The 10,681-nt window shown below is 36.2% G+C and overlaps 1 pseudogene; it reads left to right on the top strand.

The window, feature by feature from the left end:
* The first annotated feature begins 6,045 nt into the window (after window positions 1-6,045).
* Window positions 6,046-7,086, top strand: LOC122066795 (annotated as a pseudogene).
* Window positions 7,087-10,681: the final 3,595 nt, after the last annotated feature.

Here is a 10,681-nt window from a genome sequence, read left to right as displayed (position 1 = left end):
CTCCATGAACCTCTTTACACTGATAATTAACTTTTAATCAGGTATGACCCCCTTGCATTGTCTTCGTTTTTAATTCTTTCCATGCATTGAGGACATTGCATGACTTAAGTGTGGGGGAGGAAAACCAGTTTCTTCTTTTTCCACTTTTTTTTTTTTTTTTTTTTTTTTTTTTTTTTGAGCTTGCTAAAGGATGAAGTCATACTTTGGCTTTTGGCTAATGATCATACCATTCTGTTGCTTGATGTATAAAAATAAAAGTTTTGACTAAGGTATCACCCATAAGTTATGTACCCTTTATCAACCCCAAACTAGTGGCTAAGTGGAGGTGTCTAATAGGCATATCAAACAAATCTTGGAGAAAACTGTTAATCCCAACCGTAAGGATTGGTCCCTTAGGCTCATTGATGCCTTGTGGGCCCATCAGACTATATTCAAGCCCGATCTTGGTCTGTCTCCCTACCGTTTGGTGTATGAGAAAGCCTGTCACTTATCAGTTGAGTTGGAGCATAAGGCCTTTTGGGCCATCAAGAAACTTAACTTTGATTTGTCTGATGCGGAAATTCATCGTAGGCTCTAACTACCTGAGTTGGAGGAACTTAGGAATGAAGCCTATAAAAGTTCTAGGATTTACAAGGAAAAGACCAAAGCTTTCCATGATAAACACATTCTGCGTAAATCTATTACAATTGGTGATAAGGTCTTATTGTACAACTTTTGATTGCATCTTTTTCCTAATAAGCTTAGATCCCAATAGGATGGCCCATTTATTGTCCATAATGTATATCCCCATGGGACTGTGGAGATTTTGAATCCAGGAACAGGGATAATTTCAAAGGTTAATGGTCAGCGTTTGAAACCATTCCTCGAGTTTCCTAATACTGGTAGTGAAGAGGTCATGGATCTCCATGAACCTCTTTACACTGATAATTAACTTTTAATCAGGTATGACCCCCTTGCATTGTCTTTGTTTTTAATTCTTTCCATGCATTGAGGACATTGCATGACTTAAGTGTGGGGGAGGAAAACCAGTTTCTTCTTTTTCCACTTTGTTTTATTTGTCTTTCTTTTGTTTTTTGTTTTTTGTTTTTTGTTTTTTTTTTTTTTTTGAGCTTGCTAAAGGATAAAGTCCTACTTTGGTTTTTGGCTAGTGATCATACCATTCTGTTGCTTGATGCATAAAAATAAAAGTTTTGACTAAAGTACCCATTTTGAACGTATAAAAACCCTGTTGAGAAGAAAGAAACAAGCATGTGTCTTGAGATGAGACTTTCTTTTGAAAAATAAGAGACGCCTGTTTTATGGTGTTGGACACTATATAAGTCTGTGGGTTCCTTGTACTTGTGATTTGGAGTTGAAACATTCTTTTTAATTTGGCATGGGTTGATAAATGCATAATTTTAAATGAAATGTGAAATGTGGTATAAAGAAGAATAAGAGTTGATTCCCTTGGAACTAGACAGAGCATTGCGCCTCAGGAAGCATGGTGTCTTAATCGAAATTCCTTAGGAGAAAACTTCTGAAGAAAATCTAGCATCACTGTCTTTGTGGGGCATATGCAAAAAAGCGAAGCTACATAATAATTTGGGTGTCTGATGTTTGCTCCACCATGTCATTCAGGCCAAAAGTAGTGGAGTAGAATAAAATTTAAGCGAAAACAAAAAGAAAAAAATGTGCAAATGTCCTTAATGCTTCGTAATATGTTTTGGTCAAAAACACTCCAACGCCTTAGTCATTGGTTCCATATTTCTTCACAACTGGTTTTGCCTTAAGATAAAGATGTTTCGGAAGAGACGAGGTGAGTTCCAAATTAAGAAATATGCTAGTGCCTAGAATTGATCAAGGGTTATAAAAGTTCAAGTGTGGGGGTACCTTGTGAGAAAAATTATCTTTGCTCTGGATCGCTATGAGCCTTACCTTTAGCCAACGTTAGAATTTATTTATTCTAAATTTTGGGTGTATATTCACTGCAAACACCCACGAGACACAACTCATCCACTAGGGTAACTTAGGGGTTTAAACACTTATTGCACGTGCTAAATGCAACCGTGATTCCTACGAAAGTGAGTCAAGCTTTTTCTTTCATTTCTTTATTTATTTAACTTGGTCGAGGACGAGAAAAAGTCATGTATAGGGTAATTTGATGAGCACAATAATGTGTGAGATCTTAGGGATATAAGTGTACATTTTGCCCCACTTTGGATAATACTACTTTTATTTTTTTTGTTTTTTTTAGTTTCCAAGTATTCAAGAGAAAGTGTTTAAATGAATCAAGAACCAATCCAAAGGTGGGACCCACTCATTGGTACTACATCCTCTCTCCTATAAAATCCTGAAGATTATTTTCTCTCCTTGCCACCTCACAAGATCCTGAAGATGCTATGCAGAGATTCCTATCTGATTTAATCAAGATTGTAAGATATTGGTGAATATTGTAAGGAAAGAATAGAATTTGTTAATTTTAGAAATAGATTCTCTCTTTCCTCACACAATATCTCAAAGAATGAGGATTTTTATCAAGATTTAATTTTATTTAATTTTCTTTCTTTTCTTAAAGAAGACTTGTAGAAGGAAGGAGGCAAGAAAAAAACCCTATAAAAGCCCCTTCCTCCCCTCTCCTATTTTATTATTTCCCTAAGTTTATTTTCTAGTTTATGCTTAGTTTTCTTCTCTCTCTCCCTCTCTCACTCTTTAGTTTTTGTTCTTCTCTATTTTTTCTTTCATCACTTTTGTAATAGTTTTTTATGTCAATCAATGCAAGCATTCTTTTATTCTTATTCAGCCTTTTATGTTTATGATTTATGCAATTGAGTTGAAATTTTTAAAGTTATAGTTCTAGGCTTAGATCTATGTGACAAGATCACGAGTCGTGGAGCATCTTTTTTTTTTTCAAGTTCAGTTTTTTTTTTTAAGATTTATTTTCTCTAGTACTAGAAATTTCAGATTTGGTTTCACTACAAGAAAAATGGGTATTTGCGACACTTTTTTAGAGACGAACATATTTTCTGTCTCCTAAATTAATCATTCGAGACATATATAAATTCGTCGCTAAATTTTGATTATTTGAGACAAAGACTATATCGTCGCAATATTTGAGACGGATTATTTCCGTTGCTATTGTACTGTCCCTATATATTTAACAATTGGGACAGAAAACTTACCGTCTCAATTTTTGAGACAGATATTTCCGTCCCGTTAGCGATTGAATTTATATCTATTAAGACAGACAGTTTTTCCATCTCTAAATGGACAATTAAAGACAAAAATAATTTTGTCCCTAGTTATGAAGCAATTGAGACAGATTATAACCGTCCCATATTTAGGGACGGATTATTTTCTATCTCAAGTATTACGAATTGGGACAGTTTATACTCCATCGCTACTGCTCACGTATTTTGCTATCAATTCAGTTTTATATCTATTATGACGGATAGTTTTCCGTCTCTAAATTGAAGGTCCCTACCTATGTAGCAATTGAGACACATTTTGAGACAGATTTTAACCGTCCCATATTTAGGGACGGATTATATTCTGTCTCAAGTATTATGAATTGGGACGGTTTATTCTCCATCGCTACTGCTCACATATTTCAGCTTCCCGCGAAACACTTAGCCAACCACGCTTTTCCATATTTCGACCACTCTGGAATTATAAGAAGGGGAAAATCACTACGCCGCTGCTCGCATACTGCTTTTCCAAAATCAAAGCCGATGCTCGCATACCTACTCGTCATATTTCAACCGAGGTTTTCCAAAATCAAAGACCTAACAGGGTCATTATATTTCACGCCTTCACTCACTAGTTTCCCACGCAGTGAGCAACCGTTGTAAATCTCCAAGAAATTCGATCATCTTCCTTCCCAAAACTGAAACCCAAAGTCAGGTACGCTATTTTCTTCTCCCACTTCTCTTTATTATGATTTTTCTTGTATTTCGATCTATTCATTACCATTAAATCTCATATTACAACCGAGTTTTTCAAAATCTAAGATTAAAGCCTTTCCGCCTTCACTCCCTGTTTCCCACGAAGTGAGAGCAGCCGCTGAAAATCTCCCTCAAAATCAATCATCTTCCTTTCCAAAAGCTGAAACCCGAACTCAGGTACGCTATTTCCCTCTCTCACTTCTCTTCATTATGATTTTTCTTGTATTTAGATCTTTTCCTTATCATTAAATCCAGTCATATTTCAACCGAGCTTTTTCAAAATCGAAGATCTAACAGTGCAACCTTTCCTCCTTCACTCCTTGGTTTCCCATGAAGTGAGAGCAACCGTTGTCAAGAACCCCTGAAGAAACTCGATCATCTTTCTTCCCAAAAGCTGAAACCCTAAGTCAGGTATGCTATTTTCCTATCTCACTTCTCTTTATTACGATTTTTCTTGTATTTTGATCTATTCCTTACCATTAAATCAGCATAAGAGAGAAATCCATGGAAATGGTGGAGTTCCTGTCTTTTACCATGATCATTGTAGTGTTTCTTAATATGTTTGGATGAGTATTCTTTTTTTTTTTTAAATCTTTCTTTACACCTATGAGCAGCGTGGTATATGAGAGGAATCCACAGAAGTGGCCGTTTAATGCTTTCCCAAATTTCAGAATGAATTCAATACCCATATCCAGAACTAATTCATATAATACAACGGTGAGTAACATATTAGAGCTTGAATTAGAAATTAAATTGATCCATTATTTGTGCTGCAGTTCCAGAGATTGAATGGTTTAAAAATTTATGATTATGATGGCTGATCATGGAACAGTTTGCATCATATAATAGCATAAAAAACTTAGAATTTACAGATCAATGAGTGGGACAGGATTAGGAGTGTATGAATTAGGAATTAAGTAGAGGAGTCTACTATTTTCCCTGACTGCAGCACATGCCCATGTGCTGCAGTCTATTTTATTTTCCCCTGTTTTTAGGGATATTTAGGCCAGATTTGATGATGATTGAATTTTCAGTTTTTTAATCATAGATGATAATTGAGGCTTCCACCCCTTACTCTGTAAAATAGATTCCCACTATCTCATATCATGTGCCTTTTTTCCCCTATTTGAAATAGGTGCAAATGAGAATCCATGTGGCTAACTCTATTTAGTTGGATAGGTTGAGTTGGAGGAGGTGTTGCTTGTTAGCCATGGGTAAATATGGGTAAATAGATTCTCTATTGAACAACTGAATTTTCTTTCAATGGTGAAGGAAGAAACCCATGCTCATGGTCATCAGTATCATTAAATGATCAAGGGAAATTAACTAGCTTTGTTAGAGGTATAGCATGTCCAAGGAATGTTGTTATTATGTCTAAGAGCACAAGACAATTTCTTCCTCGATGAAGTTCCCTTTGAATAAAAGTCATTTATATATAGGAAGACTCTTAAGATACTCCCCAAGAAAAAGCATTAATCATTGATTCTGTAGTACAAGCAAGATCAAACCTCACAGCTTTGCAAATTCAGTTTTTTTCTCTTTGGACAACTGGTGGTGTCTTTTGTCTTTCTTTTAAAAGAGGGCTTGGACATGCATCCTGGGTGTGTATTTCAGGGGCTGGAGAGCATATGAGTTCAGTTTAGTTTGGGTTAAACCATAGTTGGAAGAAATGGATAGAATTGATATTGCTTTGATCGATCTCCGTTCTTGTCTGATACAATTCAATGGATCTATATGGACAAAAGGTTAGAAGGTAAAATTCATGGTTTAAATGAAAATCAGGAGATCAAAGCTTAAAGAGACCCATAAAAAGTAATAATCGAGGTCTTAAAGAAACCCATAAAAAGTAACAATCGAGGTATATGATATAAGACTCAAAATTGTTCTTTATCAGAGATATGAAGAGATCTTTACCTTTAGTAAGAAGTAATAATCGAGGCCTGGGTAATCAGTTTCTTCCTTGTGCTTGCTTTTCCTTCTGGTTCTTCTAGATCACTTGCCGTCCCCAGCAGCAGATAAGATTATGTATCTGTAGTAGGTGATTCTTGGAATGAGTAGAGATGGTCTGAGGGTCGCAATTGAGTCTTGTAATTAGTGCAATGAGGTTGGACATGAAGATCCCTTCATGAGTAGTCCTACAGCTTCTGATTGCTTCGACATTGATAATTCTACATTTCCAGATGTGAGGTTAGTCCATAGAGTGGACGAGTTAGACAACAGGTTAGGTGAAAATAACTCTATTTTTGGTAGAGTCGTGCGCAATGTCGACCATTTTGCAGCCAAGAAAGAGATCTATCTGGTTTACAAATGTCAAGTACTGGATGTACCAAGGCCATGGCAGTTTTGGATTCTCATGCTCAAGAGTGGCAACATGGATATACTTGCGGCAGCGTGCCCAAATAATGGGAAGAGATCAAAAAAATTGCCACCTGAGTCATGTTTCCTCTGCTTTGGCAAAGGTTGCATGAACATGCCATTGATATACCACAACTACACAAGCTTACATCAAGGAAAGAAGAGGACTACTCCCATTCTAGGGGGGAGTTTCTATGTGGCATTTGACTTGGATTCCTATGTAAGAAAGGCCCAATTTCAAATACCTCTGATTACTCTGTAACTTGGGAGAAACAGCCTGGGGAGGCTAGTTGGAAGTTCCATAATATTCTGAGGTCAAATCATAAGTATCCATGGCTTATGTTCTACTTAAGATCAGCTGCAACAAAAGGATTTTCTGGTGGGTATCACTACCAAACCAGGGGAATGCCAAAAATTATTCCATTTTCTGGCCATAAAGAAAGGGAGAGGTCCAAATAGCCAATTCTATCTCATGAACATTGTAATTTGTTGGAAGAATGATGGCAGGCCTTGTGATAGCAATGTAACAAGCGATGTGAAGCGTTACAGTGTGATGATAATCAATCTTATTACTGAAGCATGGTGTAACCTTGATAACCTTAGAATCTGTCCACCTTATCAAGCACTTCCTAATGGCACCAGAATCCATCGTACAGACTAGGAGAACCTCCCTTATGAGGCATACCATGTGCATTGCTCGCTAGGGAATGCAGAATATTTAGAGGAGCCATTTAACTATTGTGATGCATGTAGCAATCCTCAGCCCCAGGAGATTCTTGACATACTACCACACCCAGTCTAGGGAGATTAAAAGAAAGGTCATTGATGAATTGGTGATGCCAGGACTTGGAAGCTGGATGTAGGGAGGTTGTGACAGTCACTGTATTTCGATTCTTGGACCCAGGTACTCAGCCAGTAAAGAGAACTTGGCCATCTATCACCTTTTGGTCTCAGGAATTTATTTCATCTTAATTTGAGAGTATACCTGCTGCCTATATTTTGAGGAGTGTTTTTGCTGAAGAAAATTTCACTCTTCTTAAAATTTAACTCCTGACTAGCAAGGTCTTGAAATCAAATTTAGAATTTCCTGAAATGCCAAAATGTTGGAGAGTCTAAGAAACAATAATTGGGATATTTCAGGTGTAGATCTTGACACTTTAACACCCTTAAACAACTTTAAGCCCCTAAGCAATAAAAGAAGACAGACTAGACAACCCCTACATTGCAATAACAAATAAATAGGGGCTAAGGGGCATCTTGGTCTTATGCACCAAAGAAATTATAACTAGAACCCTTAAGCTTAATAGAGTATGAGACTCAGGAGATCAGAACACTGATGTAGTCACATCAATGCTGAGAGAAACCAAAAAACTGAAATAGGGCCCTAATGTAACCTCATTCCAATCTATCATATACTTTTTACATGTCTAACTTAATAACTACCCACCCTTGTTTACTTTTGCTATGTTTCATACATTGAATTACCTCACTGTATGAAATTAAATTATTATTCAAATTTGACTGCCCTTAAAAAAATAGCCTGATAAGGAGATATAAATCTGGCAGGAAAGGTTGAAACTTTCTCGCCAAGTGTTTCAAGATAATTTCTTTTTTAGGAAACGAAAGTGATTAGAGTGTGGTTAGTACCAATAGGCAATGTAAGAGCTACAACAAACTAACTCATGAACAAAACCAACCACGTCCCTATGACCAAAATCCCATGTTTTATGAAAAAAAAACCGCCAAGACTATATCATGATCTGGTGCCTTAAAAGCACCAATACTAAAAACAACTTCTTTAATCTCATCCTTAATAGTGCAGAGAAATCAAATGCTAATTTTCTCTATCATATTAACTTCTAATTACTTCATACATGCTATGTAAATAACTATACTTGAGGAAGCATAAGCATACTCCATACACTTAAAGTAAAGCTTTTAGAAATGATTGAATGATAGAACACAAAAGGTGATTATGATCATACTCTATGAGAACCCCATAAAAACAAATCAATCTGAACTAATGAATTTTTTTCCCATCCATAAAGAAAAACAAAAATTGAGCCTCAGACTAACCAATCAAGAATTTTTAAATTACATGGCCAAAATCATAAACTATGTAGCATTGAGGGAAAAAGAAAGAAGCACAAACTTAAGCGCCCGAAATCTGAACCATTTATGTGTCTTAGGTAATTTGTACATATATATATATATATATATGATTGAGTACATCAAATTAAATAAGATTATTTAATAATGCTTTGGAGAGATCTATGCTGCGCTTTTTATGCATTATAGGTCAATAATGCATTTCAAGATATCATGCCAAACACAGCCTTATTTTCAAAAAGACCATGAAACGATTCCACATGCTTTCAAAGTATAGCTTTATAGTTCATTTTATAACCGTGCATGATTTAGAGTTGAGATCATCAAGGGGGTGAGGTGCCTAGGACCAAGATCTTGAGGTTGAGTAAGGATGTGTTTGGTATGATTTCTTAGGATGCATTATTAACCTAGAACGCAAGTACATTAGAAGCATATACTATAGATACAATAGTTTTGCTAATGTCCCGGTAGGTGTTAGGATTTTGAGTGATACTATTAAGGGGTATCCCAACATTTAGCAAAGGTTGATTCCTCAAGGACGGAGATTGACACTGCCCCTACTCAGGTTATGAAGAGAATTAGTGCGTTTGTTATAAATGTTCATGGGATGCACTCTTCTGGCTGGATGCTGAAGGGACTGTGGCTTTGAAATGTCGAGCCAGGTGTTGATCCACTTAGGCGGAGGAGACTATACTTTATATCATGCCATGAAATTGTGGAGCGCCTTGGGTGAAAAATGCTCCACCTTGGAGAACGTCCGTTATAGTAGTACAAAAGATTCAGCCCCCTATACTCCATAAGGCCCTAGGATCGGTTGTTGATGCAGCTCAAAAATAAACTCAAAAGATATATAGAATATTTCTGTTGCCAAAATGAAGAAACCTAATAGAAGATAACAAGAGTTATAGAGAACCACTTAACTCGAGGGTCAAAGAAGACCAACTCTGGGGTTGATTGCAGACTCACTCAACCAAAATGTGGGGCTCACTCAACCCAAATTATATGCTTCAGTATGTTATTCTGTTCATTTATATATTATTGATGATTTTACTTTTAACTTTCTTTATCACGGGTGTCAACAATGTGCGCTGCAGTGCTGCTGATGCTTGGATTGAAGATCTGGCATATATTCCTGCTATTGATTTAGTTAAACACAATCATTGTTGCTGCTGCTCTGAAAGAGAAGATGCTACTGTTGCTCAAAGTTATTATAGTAATGACCATTTACCGACGTCCATAATAGGTAAGAGTAAACCCCCCCCCCTTTTTATTTCTTTTTCTTTGTTGCCTTCAACACCAAACGATTTCTCAAAGTCTAGTGGGTGCCAGGGAAAAGTAGTTTAGAAATGTATTAGTTGGGCTTCATTGATGACAAAAGAGTAGTAGTTTCCTATGCTTCGATAGCTAGCTGGGTTTTTTATCAGCAATGGATCTTCAAAGTATCTACTACGCTTGGCTACTAGTTTCTCTCTTTCAAATTACATCTATAGCAATTGTGACAAATTCTGAGGATGGTAAGGTCTTGTTCCACTGGTTAATTTCATCTTAATAAAGATATCAGATTAGTTCCAATATCTTTAATTTCCTGATGCAGGTGATGCTCTGTCTGCCCTCAACTTTGATTGGCAGAATATACCAACTAATTGGGTGTGTTCAGATCCTTGTGGGGATGGTTGGGATGGGATTAAGTGTTCTAGTTCTCGAGTGATCTCCATGTAAGTCATTACTAAATTTATTATTTTTCTATCAGTTATCAATGATTTCAACTTTGTGAAAATTCTTGATACTTCTCTTCCCCTTCTTCAATTTCTATATCAGAACAATATTAAGCAGTGGACTGAAAGGTCAGTTTTCAGGAAACATACAGTTCCTCTCTGAGTTGCAGACACTGTAAGTCTTCCATTGAATTTTTCCTTCTCTGTCTTAACTCTTAAATAGGATTTGATTGAAAAGATATGATTATGTCTTTTTAATAGGGAAATGGATGAAGATTGGTGTAATCCTTTCGAGCTTAAACTTACAAGATAGGTTGAGGATTTGAGATAACATGTACTTTAATCCAGAAATTGATAGATATGAGTTCATATTTCTTTTGTTGTTATAATTAAGATGGGTTTCTAGAAGCCTAAAGATTAGGTTCAGAAACTCATTTGAAAACTAGAAGCCCAATGACTGAATATTGACCAGAATTAAGAATAAGTGATAAACAGTAATCTGCATCTCAGATTTGAATCAAATATAGGAATAAAATTTTAAAAGTTGAACTTGATCCAAGGGTCTGATCTCGAGTTTCAGAA

The sequence above is a fragment of the Macadamia integrifolia genome, unplaced genomic scaffold (assembly GCF_013358625.1).
Source record: "Macadamia integrifolia cultivar HAES 741 unplaced genomic scaffold, SCU_Mint_v3 scaffold2591, whole genome shotgun sequence".
Lineage (NCBI taxonomy): Eukaryota > Viridiplantae > Streptophyta > Magnoliopsida > Proteales > Proteaceae > Macadamia > Macadamia integrifolia.
Note: the sequence above shows the minus strand (reverse complement) of the source record. Positions and strands in the feature narration are given on the sequence as shown.